The following is a 13,596-nucleotide window of genomic DNA, read 5'->3' on the forward strand; positions in this document are numbered from 1 at the left end:
ACAGCAGCTGAAGATTCAGTGCGGCTCCCCGAGCTCACCGCGGGGCGCTGGGGACTCGAGCACAGGCTGAGAGCCTGAAGGGGGATAAAACACTTCTTCTTGGGAGCAAAGCATGGCTTCCAGGCTTTCAGCTCCAGGCTCATAGCAGGTGCAGACTTTCTTTGACTATCCTGAGTCCAGGTTCTTCTGGCACCAGCCGCCTCTACCAGGCCACCCAAAGTTGGGCCCCACAGAGGATCAAAGTCGTACACCTGAGGTGCAGCAGCGGGGAAACTGGGCGCCACTCCTGCCCTCACCCCCAAGATCAGCCCCCTGGGCCTGGCTCCAAGAAAGGTAGGTGAGGTGATAGACAAAGGCAGACCTGCTTCTTGGAGCAAAAGGCCTCTTTCAAATGAATATAGCAGCGAACCCATGAGCTCAATTCTTTTTTTTTTTTTTTAGGATTTTATTTATTTTTAGAGAGAGGGGAAGGGAAGGAGGAAAAGAGAAACATTGATGGAAGAGAACATCGATCATCAATCAGTTGCCATGCCCGGGCTGGGACTGAACCCACAACCCAGGTATGTGTCCCAATGGGGTCTTGAACCTGTGACCCTTCCCTTTACAGGACAATGTTCCAACCCACTGGGCCGCATGGGTCAGGGCTAAGCTCAATGCTTAACTCGTGCTCCAGAATTTCCACAGACACCCTTCATGGGTTAGATGCAGGGTCAATCAACTCACCCTAATTTCTGCCTTTGAGAAAAAGCAGCTTTTATAAGCAAGGAAAAAAGTTCACCTTATGGTAAACTCCAAAAAAAAAAGAAGTATGTTTCATAATATTTTGTTAGTATTCCCTCATATATGAAAACAACATTATATGTCCTGGAGCTACCAGGGCGCTGATCTTTTGTCCCCTATTGAAAATGAATGTTAGCAACCCTGGCTGGTGTGGCTCAGCAGGTTGAGCGCTGGACTGTGAACCAAAGGGTCGCCAGTTCAATTCCCAGTCAGGGCACAGGCCTGGGTTGTGGTCTAGGTCCCCGGTAGGGGGCGTGCAAGAGGCAATCACACATTGATGTTTCTCTCCCTCTCTTCCTCCCTCCCTTCTCTTCTCTCTAAAAATAAGTAAATTAAAATCTTTAAGGAAAATAAAAAGAATGAGTGGCAGCAGACTAACTGAAAGGATGTGTGAAAGGGACAAAAGACATCGCCACAGGACAGCAATATCCTCCCCTACTTGGAGCACTGCCATGCAATTCTGGTCGCCCATTTTTAGAAAAAAATACTGGACATGGAGATGGTCCAAGAAGTATAATGGAATATCAGAGCTAATGCACCTTAAGTGATTATTCTACTTGAACCCATTAGTTTACAGGTAAGAAACCTGAACCCCAAAGTGGTTAAATGATTTGCCAACAATCACCCAGCTAGTCTATGGCTTAGCTGGGATGGGACCCCTGATCTCCAGGATGTAGTCCCATTTTTCTTCCACCATATGGCCTCATGCACATCTTTCTTAGCTAAGTGAATCCCCCAAATTCTCAGGTCTCACCAGTTTGGAAAATCAGAAGATTCAGAATTTGGTTAACAACCCATGGACAGGCTCCAGAGAGCCCGCAAACCCTCAGAAGGGGCATTTTTCTGAGGAGAGGGTTCATATATCACAAAGGGCTCAAGAATCAGAATGAATTAAGAATTCACCAGCGTTAGGAGAACAACCGCAATGGATGAAATCAAAGATTGGGAATGGGTTGAAAAAATGCCCGCTGAACAACAATATGCTGAAATGAGCGGTCAACCCTGGACACTCAAAAGAAACAGCTTTAGGGGGTGAAACCCACAAAAAACTAAGGCAGCACTCCTGTTAACAGTCTTTCTGCCTGTTACCCTTCCAACGAAGTTTCTATCCACCTTCCACCTCTAACGGACCCAAACTAGGAGAGGTCCCAGTAATGTCAAGCACTGTGGAGGGATTAGTACCCAGGAGATGCTATCACATTTGAAACTCAAAGAACGACACATGGGATTCTTTACCCTAAAGTAAATAAGCGAGGGTTTCAAAAGCTCAGAAAAAATTATGAGAGATGCTGACTTTGACCTCATGGAAGGCAACCTCAGACTGTCCTTGAGGCCTCGATGGACCACAGGCCGCGGGCTGAATGTGGACCCCTCGGAAGGGCACACATTAGACTCTCACGTAACCTGGTCAGTGTCCGTTAGGGCCCGACCAGCTGACAGCAAACACCTGTAGGATGCTCTGTGTCTGGGTACAAGACAACGTGGACATATTTTATAGTCTCCAAATTTCTGGAGGAGCTCCCCAAGTTCTTCTTCTTTTGAGTCAAAGGACAGGTTTCTGTGGATGACAGTTAAGTCACAAGAAAGGTTCTGGCGACAGGATGAGAGAGTCAGACATCAACTGGAGAGGTTCCGCTGCTCACGACCACCCTCCTTTGTTAGGGGCAGCACCAGCAGGGCTGGCCGCCGGTGGCCTCTGGTATAGGACTCCACCCCTTGACCTTCCTATGTCAATCAGATTCCCTCTCCCCGGAATTTAAAAATTGAACAGACATATACAAAGACCAGAAGCTGTAGATGCAGATTCACTTCCAAACAGCAGTGTCCCACCCAAGGGAAACTTCCAGGGAGCTGAAAATAGTTCTCTATCTTGGTCGGGATGGTGGTTACATGGATATATGTATACACCCCTATGCATGGACATGTATATGTAAATATATATATGCTCATATAGGTGAGTATGAAAAATTCCACTGAGTTGTACACTTAGGCTAATGCCATCTACGGGATTTGTGATATCTTAGGAAGTTAAAAAACTGGTGGGGTGTCCTCAGAGAAAAGACCCACGGGGAAGTCTGAAGAAATACTGGATCTGGCTAGAGTCCCAGAAAGCAGAGGGGGAGGGCACTGCAAAATTGCTGGACAGTTTGATGGGGGCAGGGAAAGAAGAGGAGTCCCAGCCCCTGGGGAGCGGCCAGTCTTGGGGAGGACAGGCGAGGAGTGAGGCGCAGGATTGGTCGAGGGGAACTATGGATCAACTGTGGTGGGGTGGGGAGGCTGGGGGTTTGAGCCCGGAGTTCTGACCCTGCGGGGGTGGTACCTACAGCATGAAATATCTTTTTCTATCCCTTTCCTTTTAGTATGGGTATCTTTCGATATGAAGCGAGTTTCTCGTAGACAGCATATGTGAGGGTCTTGTTTTGTTAGCCATTCAGCCACCCTGTCTTTTGATTGGAGCACTTACTCCATTTGCAGTTAAAGTCATTGTTGATAGACTGCCATTTTATTGTTCATACTTTTATTTTTTTTCCTCCTCTTAAAAATAAAGACCCTTTAACATAACTTGTAATACTTGTTTTATGCTAGTGAACTCCTTTAGTTTAGGGTTTTTTGGGTTTTTTTTTGGTCTGGGAAGCTTCTTGTTTTGCCTTCAGTTTTAAATGATAGCTTTTCTGGATAAAGGAGTCTTGGTTGTATTTCTTTGCTTTTCATCACTTTGAATATTTCGTGCCACTTCCTTCCGGTTTGCAACATCTCTGTTGAGAAATCAGCTGACAGTCTTCTAAGAGTCTTCTGTAGGTAACTAACTGCTTTTCTCCTGCTGCTTTTAAGATTCTCTTTGTTTTTAACCTTTGGCATTTTGATTATGACATGTCTCAGAGTGGGCCTGTTTGGATTCATCAGTGTTTGCAACTCTCTGTGCCTCCTAGACTTGCATGTCTATTTCCTTCACCAGGTTAGGGAAGTTTTTAGTTATTATTTCTTCAAATAGATTCTCGATCCCTTGCTCTCTCCCTTCTCTTTCTGGTATCCCTATGATGCAGATATTGTTATGCTTCATGTTGTCTCAGAGGTCCCTTAAACTATCCTCATTTTAAAAAATTATTTTTTCTCTTTGTTGTTCTGATTGGGTGTTTTCTGTTACCTTGCCTTCCAAAATGTTGGTTCAACCTATACTTCCTCTGATCTGATGTTGATTCCTTCTAGTGTATTCTTCATTTCAGTTATTGTAGTTTTCATTTCTGGTGGTTCTTTTTTATGTTTTCTAATTCCATTTTTATGTTTCCTGTCTCTTTGTTAAAGTTTTCACTGAGATAATTGAGCATCCTTATAGCTGGTGTTTTGAACTCTGCATCTGGTAGATTGCTTGTCTCCATTTTGTTTAGTTCTTTTTCTGGAGTTTTGTTCTGTTCAATCATTTGGGATGGGTTCCCTTTGTCTCCTCATTTTGGCTGTCTCCCTGTGCTTGTTTCTCTATGTTAGGTAGAGCTGCTACATTTCATGACCTTGGTGGACTGGCCTTATGTAGCAGGTGTCCTGTAAGGCTCAGTGGTGCAGCCTCCCCTGACCTGGGCCCTCCGAGCGTGCCCCCTGTTTGGGCTGTGTGCACCTTCCTGTTGTAGTTGAGCCTTAAGTGCTGTTGGCATGTCCATGGGAGACATTTACCCCCAGGCTGATGGGCTGCAAGGACTGGCTTCCACCACAGTGGAGAAGCTGCTGCACATGGGCCGACTCCACAGAGGAGAACTTACTTCAGTGGGACTCTGGTGCCTGATGAGTCCACCTCTTCAGTGTGTCTCCAGTGGGGTGGTGGTATGGTGTTCCAGTGTGGGCTGAAGCTGGCCACCAGGTACGCTGGCTCTGGGCCCTCCTGGAAGATGCAGCCCCAAATCAGCTGCTGCCTGTGCCCTGTCTGGGGCATGCAGCATGAGCTACAAAGCGATCTGCAGATAGTTGCTACTTGCGATAGGCTTAGAGGTGCCCTACAGGCCAAGCTGTGAACCAAAGCTGGTTACCACTAGTGCCAGGCCTGGGGCCACTTAGCAAGAGATGTGGAGCACATGGAAGCCAGAAATTATTTATCTGGAGCTTGTGAACCTTAGAGAGATTTTAGGAAAGTATGAAGCATGAACCAAGACAGGCTGTTTCTATAAAAAAGCCACTGGAAATGACTTGAGTGGGCCTTAAAACATATGGGTGTTTGTCTTTCCCAGTATAGAGTTTCCAGGTCAATGGCTGAAGGACCCTTTGGGGAGATCTAAGGGGAAGATCCGCAACCATGGTTGGAGATTTTGGTAGCGTCCTTTTCTCAAGTTTACTCACATTTCCCTTCCAAAGGATGCAGGGTCTCGGAACTGATTCAGATCTGGGAACTGGTTGAGAGGTCAGGAATCTATGGTGCTCGTTCTTGCGTTAGATCTGCAGATCAGGTAGGACAGGGCTGGGCTTCCCATTCTTAGTCCCATGGACCTCATGACCAATCAACCACAGCCAAGTTCTCTGTGGCACAGACCTCACGAAGTAATCCCCAAACGTGCACCTGGGGGTGCAGAATCACACTGCTCGAACTCTGACACCCTGAGATCCTCCAGTTCCCACTGAAATCAGGGAACCCTTGCTGCTGTAATGGCTTAGGCCAGCATCTCTATCTACAGGGGACAGCTACTCAAATGCTTTTCAAGGATGTGGAAGCTCCACCTACCCATGCATTTTTCAACACACTGATGAAGGGAGTCACTGTTGACCGGATGGACAAGCCACCCATGATAAATCTTCTCCAGCTGGGGTGCGGATTCCCCCCACCAAGTAGCGCTAACCACACCAAGGGATCATTAGCCCTACAAAATGCCTTTAGAACTGGCCTCCCGTGAATCCCGGTTCAAGTCAACAACTGAGCGAACAGGTTTGTCCTGGTTGCTATAGCTGTGATATTTTAAACAGAATGTTAATTGGGTACCTGTCATAAAGATAAATTCAGACTTACTTAAAATTACACCTTCCTACTTCACGAAATACTTTGAGAATCCAGACCAACATGTGTTCTGTAGATTTTCCTTGATATAAACTAGCCAGTCTGAAATTGTTTCATTGTGTGAGTCTTCACCTCAGTAATTGGTACCGAGGGTCAGTGGAGATCTTTCTGTCACTCTAGAAGATGAGGAGACAATGAGGAGTGGGGAGGTGTTCCCTGGCAATGAAAGCCCCTCAATTGGGCCAACCAGCTTTCAGAAAGGAAGAAGGAGCTGGCATGGTTGGCAAGGAAGAGTCCTCAGAGTAGGTTATTTGGTATAATTTAAGCTTTCCAAATGCTCTCATAAACCCACGTTCAGTTTGTGAAGTCCCACTCTTTCAAGGGCATTTTTTTCACTTGCTTTTTTAGAGAGGGAGATGAAGGAGAGAGAAAAACATCGATGTGAGAGAGAGACATCGATTGGTGGCCTTACCCAAGGACAGAGGATCGTACACGTCCAGACCCGGGGTCACACATACCAGGACTAGGAATCGAACCCACAGCCTTTTGGTTACAGGATGACGCACCAACCAACTGAGCCACACTGGCCAGGACAGCCTTTACTTTTATTTTCAGCTATTTCAGTTATTCCATGACAGGAGAGAAGAGGTTATCATAGTCTAGTCAGAGAAAGTTCTGGATTTCCAGATCATATAGAGTGACACTTGAGCTAATAATTGTTTGCTTTCTTTAAACTGCTCGGATCAGCCATCCAGGCTGGAAGTACATCCACCCTGAAACCAATTCTAGGGTTCCATGGGAACTCAGTGTGATCCCTAGCAGACTTCAGGCAAAATTCACTCAACTCTTTCTACTGCGTGACGTGGGCTCCTGGACTAGCCTCCTCCAAACGACCTCGATTTTCATTTTCTTCAGATCCAATAAGAGAGAGAAGAGAGAGAGAGAGAGAGAGAGAGGTTTTCCTAATAATGAGGGGAGGAGATAACTGGCATTTTAGTTTTCCTTAGCCAGAGACAGAACCCTGTCTGCCACCAAGACTGAGACAATTGTGAATTCCCGAAATGGAGTTCAGAGGGTTCAGATGCTGGACAAAAAAAGAACCATACATGCACCACAAACCTAGCAGAACTGACTCCACCTTGGAGAAATTGAATTTATCTAGGGAGAAACTGGATTTGTCAGCAGAGGTTTTCTGGTAAAGCCTGGGCCTTCATCTCTTCTCTCTCCCCCTTGCAGGCCGAGCCAGTGTGGTGGGAAAAGGGTAAGGAGCATAGTGTGTCCAGTCGATAAAAACTGAATGCGGGTAGGGGGCACCCGGATTTGAACCGGGGACCTCTTGATCTGCAGTCAAATGCTCTACCACTGAGCTATACCCCCACCTGTTTACCTAACCTTAATAAGTACTCTAAACCTACAAAGCCACACCCTGGCTGTCACTACATTGAGATGTGTTCTTGCTAGTGCTACGTCACCATGAACCCTGCAAACATGCCCTTCCTACTGTGCCCAGCCCATATCCTCCCCCCACCTTCTACACAGGTGATTGTCACCTCTACTTATAACCAGTGTCCTTCTTCCCTCAGTCCCTGAACATGTCCCATGAGATGTGGTGGGACTGAAGTGGGGACTAAAGAGCTGGTGTGGAGAGGTCATGGAGGGCTGCAACCATGTGGGAACAGCATGACCTACCTTGCCTCTGAATTTGAACCCAGTTTCAGTTACATGCTTTGCTCAGACACAACCAGTGCACGTAGTCGGGTCATTAGCTATGAGCCATCACCACTCCATCACGCCTGTGCCTTTCTCACCTTTCCCGCATTTTCTACCTCTGCACACCTGGCCTCGGTCTATGCCTACAGCCCAGCATCCTAGCTTCCCTCAGTCCTGGGTGGAAGGCACTAGCTTGAAGACCATGCTATTGACCTCCAGAATGCTGTTTAGGGTTTTGTAATGTTGTAAATTTCAAAATTATTTCCAAGCCACTTAGGGTCACTGGGTGGGAGGATCCAGGCTAACAGGGCAGTGTGCCTCCCCCAAAACAAAGGTCCCAGGCCCCTCCTCAGTCCCACTGAGCCACAATTTTAATCTGTATTTTTAGCAAGGTCACTAGTAATTGTGGCACGGGCTGGGTAACTCCTGATTCAGTGAGGTCCTCTGTAATGTCAGCTCCAAAGAGGACCTAATTAAGAACCTCTGAAACACACAGGTCATTAGCGACAGCATCCTGACTTGCGCCAGAAAACAGAAGTCACTTTTGAAAAACCGACGGACCAAGGAAGAGTGGAGACAAGGCTAACTTTAAATCAGGAGGAAGTTAAATCAGGAGGGTTTTGCTCTTCCCAAAAGCAGCCAGAGGTGACCTCTGAACATAGTCCGCTATTCACTTGACTTAGAAAACCCCACAAAATCACACAAATCAAGAGGTTTGGTCTAGCCCTGGCTGGCGTAGCTCAGTGGATTGAGTGTGGGCTGTGAACCAGGCATCGCGGGTTCGATTCCCAGTGAGGGCACATGCCTAAGTTGCAGGCCACGGCCCCCAGCAACTGCACATTGATGTTTCTCTCTCTCTCTCCCTTCCCTCTCTAAAAATAAATAAATAAAATCTTAAAAAAAAAGAGGTTCGAATCTTTGTGTTCACCTGAAGAACACGTGTGAAGCTGCCCATCAGGGGTACGCATATTAGAAAAGCCACCCAGGATCTGAAGGATGGACATCATCTTACAGGAGCAGTGTGTGCCATCCTGTTGTTACAAGGGTGGAGTTGGTGGGTGAGCCGGGGCCAAGCAGTGGGGCTGCACGCAGGGCTGCCAGCGGCCCAAAAAGAGTGCTGCATTTTTGCCGCATGGGCTTAAAAGTGCAGAGAGTAGTGCTGACCTGAAGGGTTTAGATGCAGATTCTCTGAGCACACGCAGGTGAACAAAGCTCCCAAAACGCAGCCCAGAACTTACAGAGCTCACAGGTGGATTAACCCACACACGGGCTCTCCCCACCACCCTGAGATGACCCTCCTGAGAAAGAGCAGGTTGGACCTAACCCAGAAGAGGAGGCTGCACGGAAGACAAATATATCCCAGAAGAAACTGAAGAAACAAAAACTGATGGCCTGGGAGTAAATTCGGCATAAAATAAATACGAATAAAAGAAAAAAAAATCAGGAAGGTCTTTTATCTGTATTCAGCAATAAAACAAGCCACCAGCAGAGGGCACCCGGTTTTTGAACCAGGGACCTATTGATTTGCAGTCAAACGCTCTACCCCTTGAGCTATATCCACCGACCACTCCCGGCACACTCCCCGCCCCCGCCCCCCCCCCGGGGCCAAGAGTCCTCCTCAGCGATTTCACCTGGGTCACCACACCCAAGGATTCCAAAGCACACTGTAAATTCTGTCTATTCCTGACCAGCCTGTGCGAACTGGCAGGCCCATCACAGACTGACTAGAGACCACTCTCCTGGCCATGAGTTCACCTTCCATTGCCTCGAAGTAGCCTACCGCCAACTCTACAAGTGCAAGTGTATTCGCCGCCTTCCAGGTTATCAGAAGCCTCTGTTTTTCCTGTTCTTGCTGTTTTCTCAGCTGACGGTCACGGCTTCCTTACCACCTACTGCTCCCTCATGAAGCTGTTATGTGTATTTTAGCCTTTTGTTCCAGCAGGCTAAAATATGTCCCCTTCTACATATTGACTTCAGTATTTGTCAGCCTTATTCACAATAACGTTGCATAATAAGCCACCCATAGCCGGTGGCACACAACAGTAAGCATTTATTCTCATGCCCGTGGGTTTGCAGGTTGAATGTGAATCGGCTGATCTAGGTGGGGCACTGGTGGGTGGGCGGGCTACAGGCTGCCGGTCTAACTGGCCTCAGGTCCTCTCCGGGAGCTGGGCTCCAGATGGAGCTACGTTCCATGCTGGGGCCAAGGCGGAAGGGGAGCTGCGTACAAGGTAAGCACATCCCACTGGTGATGGCGGAAATGTCGGAGAGCAAACCCAACCCTGCGCGCAGATCCCACGCTCCTGCTCACAGCGCATCTGCCAGCATCCTGTTGGCCAGCACAAGTCACGTGGTGTGCAGGTTATCAGTGTAGTAACTCCCAGCTCTAAGGTCCCCCTTTCATTGTGGCTCTGGGATAGGACTGATTCAGCATTTCTCCTTCAAGTGAACACAATGTGAACAGTTGTCAGTAGAGGGCAGTAGAGGGACACTGCTGGGAAAATGGGGCTTCTCTTCCAGTTCCGGCTACCTGTTCTTGCCCGGTTTTTCTCTGGCTCCTGCTGCATGCTTGGCAGGGGGTACAAGTGTGTGAGGACACCTGGTGGCGCTCAGTCCCAGGCCCACACCCAGAGAATGAAGCCCCTCTGTGGCCTCGCAAGGCCCAGCTGGACCTCTGACCACTCCCCTGCTCCCCACCCCAACTACCTCTATGCAGCCGCCTGCCAGCATGGGCTTGGCTGTGTCCCAGTCCGGCTCCCACGCCCTCCAGGTGTAAATACCACATACTCCAGTCCTCATGCTCCCAAGTGACTCACCTGTGCTCCTGAAAGCCAACCCCTGCTTGCCCAACAACTGTGGACAGGTAAGGATGGGACCACTCAGTGGGTGGGCAGCAACCACATTTGCCCCTGATGAGGTCTGAATCCTAGCTTTGGGGAAGGGTCCCCCTTCCAAACTTGCCCTTGCTTGGGTCCCTCACCCCAGGGGTACCTTTAGAGTTTTCTTTGAACCTTTATGATTACTCTCTTCTTATAGCACAATAATGATTTATATTAAACTTTCCCTGTTTAAAGGGCTGTGTGGTTTCTGTCTTCTGATTGGCCCAGACTGCTACATATGGCCTAGCCCGGAGCAAAGGGGTTCAGAGCACACAAAAACCACCAAAGACATTGCTATTTAGTAGAATGTGGTATCAAGGACATTTGGCAATAAATACACATCAAGGTATTTGGCAATAAAGCAGGTCACCACCAGGGGGCACCCAGCTTCAAACCAGGGACCCATGGATCTGCAGTCAAACACTACCCCTGAGCTATATACCTTCTTGCCTAGTAAGAGCTCCTTATTTCCCCTGTGTAACCTCTCATGCCACAAGGTACAGGAAGGTCTATGTATTCCTGGCTGGCCGATGGAAATGGCAGAGCCATCACAGGCTGACTGGAGACCCCCCACTGGCCAGGAGTTCACCCTTCCATTCCTGGGACCCCTCCCTTGTCTAATAGGCAAGTCTTCACTCGGTTCTGGGTGGGGCAGCACCAAGCGTGAGAACCCCATTCTCCCCACCCATTCTTCCTTCCTCCCTTCCTTCCTCCGCTCCTCCCTCAGCTCTGCCCACTCCTCCCTGTAAAATGTGGTATTTTAAATGCGGTAACAATTGTTTCTCAAGAGTGAGAGATATTCCATTTGAGCCCTGCCTCTCAGTGTAATAGAAGAAATAGTTTTCTCGCCAATTTCCACAACGCTAATGCAAACACTCTTAATAGCCAACATACGGAAGTGTGGAAAGTTTTACTCTTATAAAACACACATCTGAAACATAAATATATAGAAAATTTGAAAGTAGAAGGATGATAAAAAATATATCAAACAATACTAACCAAAATAAAGTGAGTGTAGAAATATCAGTATCAGATAAAGTGGACTACAGAGCAGAAGTATTATTAGGGTAATGAGTATTCATAAAGATAAAATAAACCCTTCCCCAGGAAAATGCAATTCTAAACCTATATATACAGTCTCAAAATATCTAAAGCAAAAATTATCAGAAATATATAGAGAAAATGATTAATGCACAATCCTGATAGATTTTAATACATCTTTCTCAGTAACTGATAGATCAAAGAGGCAAAAAGTATGAAATATAAACGATATAAATAACACAATCAATAAGCTTGATTCAGTTGACCTAACTAGATCCCTGCAATCAACACTAAAATATACCTTTCTCAAGCGAACATGGAACATTTTTCAAACATTTATTGCATACGTGGCCACAAAGCAAGTCTTGGAAAATCCTTAACAAAAAAAATCAGCATCCTACACTACATTCTCTTACTACAAGGCCAAACTCAATAACAGAAAGGTAACTTGTTAAAAGACACATACATTTGAAACCTGAAAAGTACTTTAAAATAACCAGTTGAATATAAAAAGAAATAATGACAATCAGGAAAGTGTTTTTAAATATTTAACTACTTTAAGTAATTAAATCAGTTGCAGCCATTTTCACATGGGAGAGTGGACAGTACCAGTTTATCTCTAGAGGAAGCTCATTTGGGAAAACCTGTAGCTGGCATGGTTCACCCAAAGCCAATTCATAGAATGACCATGATAGCCAAAGCCAAGTACGATGTAAGTTAAGCCAGTGAATATCAACTGGCTGATAAACCAATTTGAATTACTGAGAATTCTTAAAAAATGTGTTCCATCTGCAATCCTGCCTTTGTCCCTATGCAGAACTGCCAAATAAACACTTTAAACCAGAATCAGCAGAGGCAGGAATGGGATGCGTGAACGGGTCAGAGGTGCCGCTAAGTCCTGGGGGTACAGGAGTAGAAAAGAGGTTTGTCAAAAACTGGGAGAATTGGTCCCTCAGCAAATAGGATGTTTCGCTCATGAGCAACTGCTGACCCAGAGTCAATGAATAGACCCCAGTCCTGGTCAGGGACGGGGAGGTTGAGTCAAAGAGGTGTCAAGATGCTGTACATGATAAAATAAAGGTGTGTAGCTTTCTTGAATAGTTATACTGCCTTTTTTTTTTTAAGTTAAGGGATCCTGAGACCAAAGATGGGGTGTGGGGCGGAGCCAGGAGTAGGAACAAATTACTAGGAGGAAGCCGACATCAGCAAGCAGGCGGGACACCGGGCTCAAAGCGCAGGCAAAGGACTTACCATAAGGTTCCTGGGCCTTTAGGGATCCTGAGATCAGATGTTGAATTTTAAGTTTTACTTTTCCATGGTGTGAAACCCTTGTGATCTCTTCAAATCGCCCAACAGCTGGTCACACATACACGCACCAGCCCTGTGTCAGGGATTCCTTAGGCACTGCCAACAAAAGTTCGATGCCACCGATAGTCTGGAGTGTGGGAAGAGAAGAAACTTAATTCAGATGAACAGTCAGCAAACTGGGGAAACAGCCTCAGGAAGAAACCACAGAGACAAAGTGGAGGCTCTCTTCATAAGGCAAGTTCCTACCCTGGTACCTGATTTGTCTATTTTTATGCAAATGAGAAATTCAAATTTGCAGTGATATCCAAATAGCACTATCCTGATTGGTTGGTTTCACAAGTTGGAGTGGCTCTAATGGATCAGCAGAGATGCAAATAAGAACATAGCTGCACAGATCCGATTGGATGGGGCCGGTCTCAGCCCATTGGCCAAAGAGGATTCCAGGAAGTCCTTTATCAGGGACCTGCTCAGAGGGCGGGAACGCAGCAGAGTTTGGCAGTTCAGTCTGGATAACTCCCCTGAATTGCTAGGTGGGAAGGAACGGTCTTTGCCCAGGCGTGGGGCTGGGCAGTGACTGAGAGTAGGCTCCTCTCAGCCTTTCTTTGGAGGCCAGGCCAAAGCAATGTCAATATTGTACCCCAGGGTTCTGGGAGGTGACCAGCAGCGAGCCAGCAGAGATCCATGGCAGGCCAGAGCTATCACAGGGGCCAACATTAGGACTGCTGGGCGAGACAGTCCCTTGCCCCAAATATTCCCGAGGAAGACAACCCGTGCCGGAGAGGGGGCGGGGAGGAGGGCTCTCTAGGCTGCAGGCCGCTTCCTCTGCCCCGCCAACCTTCTGTCTTTCAGAGCAGGTTGAGCCCCTTAGGCCCACCTTCTCTGAGCTGGGTCCTCCTCCAGACCTGG

General features: G+C 47.2%; 1 long non-coding RNA gene and 1 other non-coding gene across 2 annotated transcripts in view; both read right to left on the reverse strand.

Annotated features, from left to right (window-relative positions):
• The window catches only part of LOC118497216, a 29,058-nt gene that overhangs the window by 14,579 nt on the left and 883 nt on the right, over positions 1 to 13,596 (reverse strand). The window contains exon 2 of the long non-coding RNA XR_004899750.1: positions 12,634 to 12,817. This is a non-coding gene — a long non-coding RNA (uncharacterized LOC118497216). The remainder of the gene's footprint in view (positions 1 to 12,633; positions 12,818 to 13,596) is intronic.
• TRNAC-GCA lies at positions 7,058 to 7,129 on the reverse strand. Its single transcript has one exon. It is a non-coding gene; the product is annotated as a tRNA-Cys (tRNA).

Source organism: Phyllostomus discolor, chromosome 10, assembly GCF_004126475.2.
Source record: "Phyllostomus discolor isolate MPI-MPIP mPhyDis1 chromosome 10, mPhyDis1.pri.v3, whole genome shotgun sequence".
Lineage (NCBI taxonomy): Eukaryota > Metazoa > Chordata > Mammalia > Chiroptera > Phyllostomidae > Phyllostomus > Phyllostomus discolor.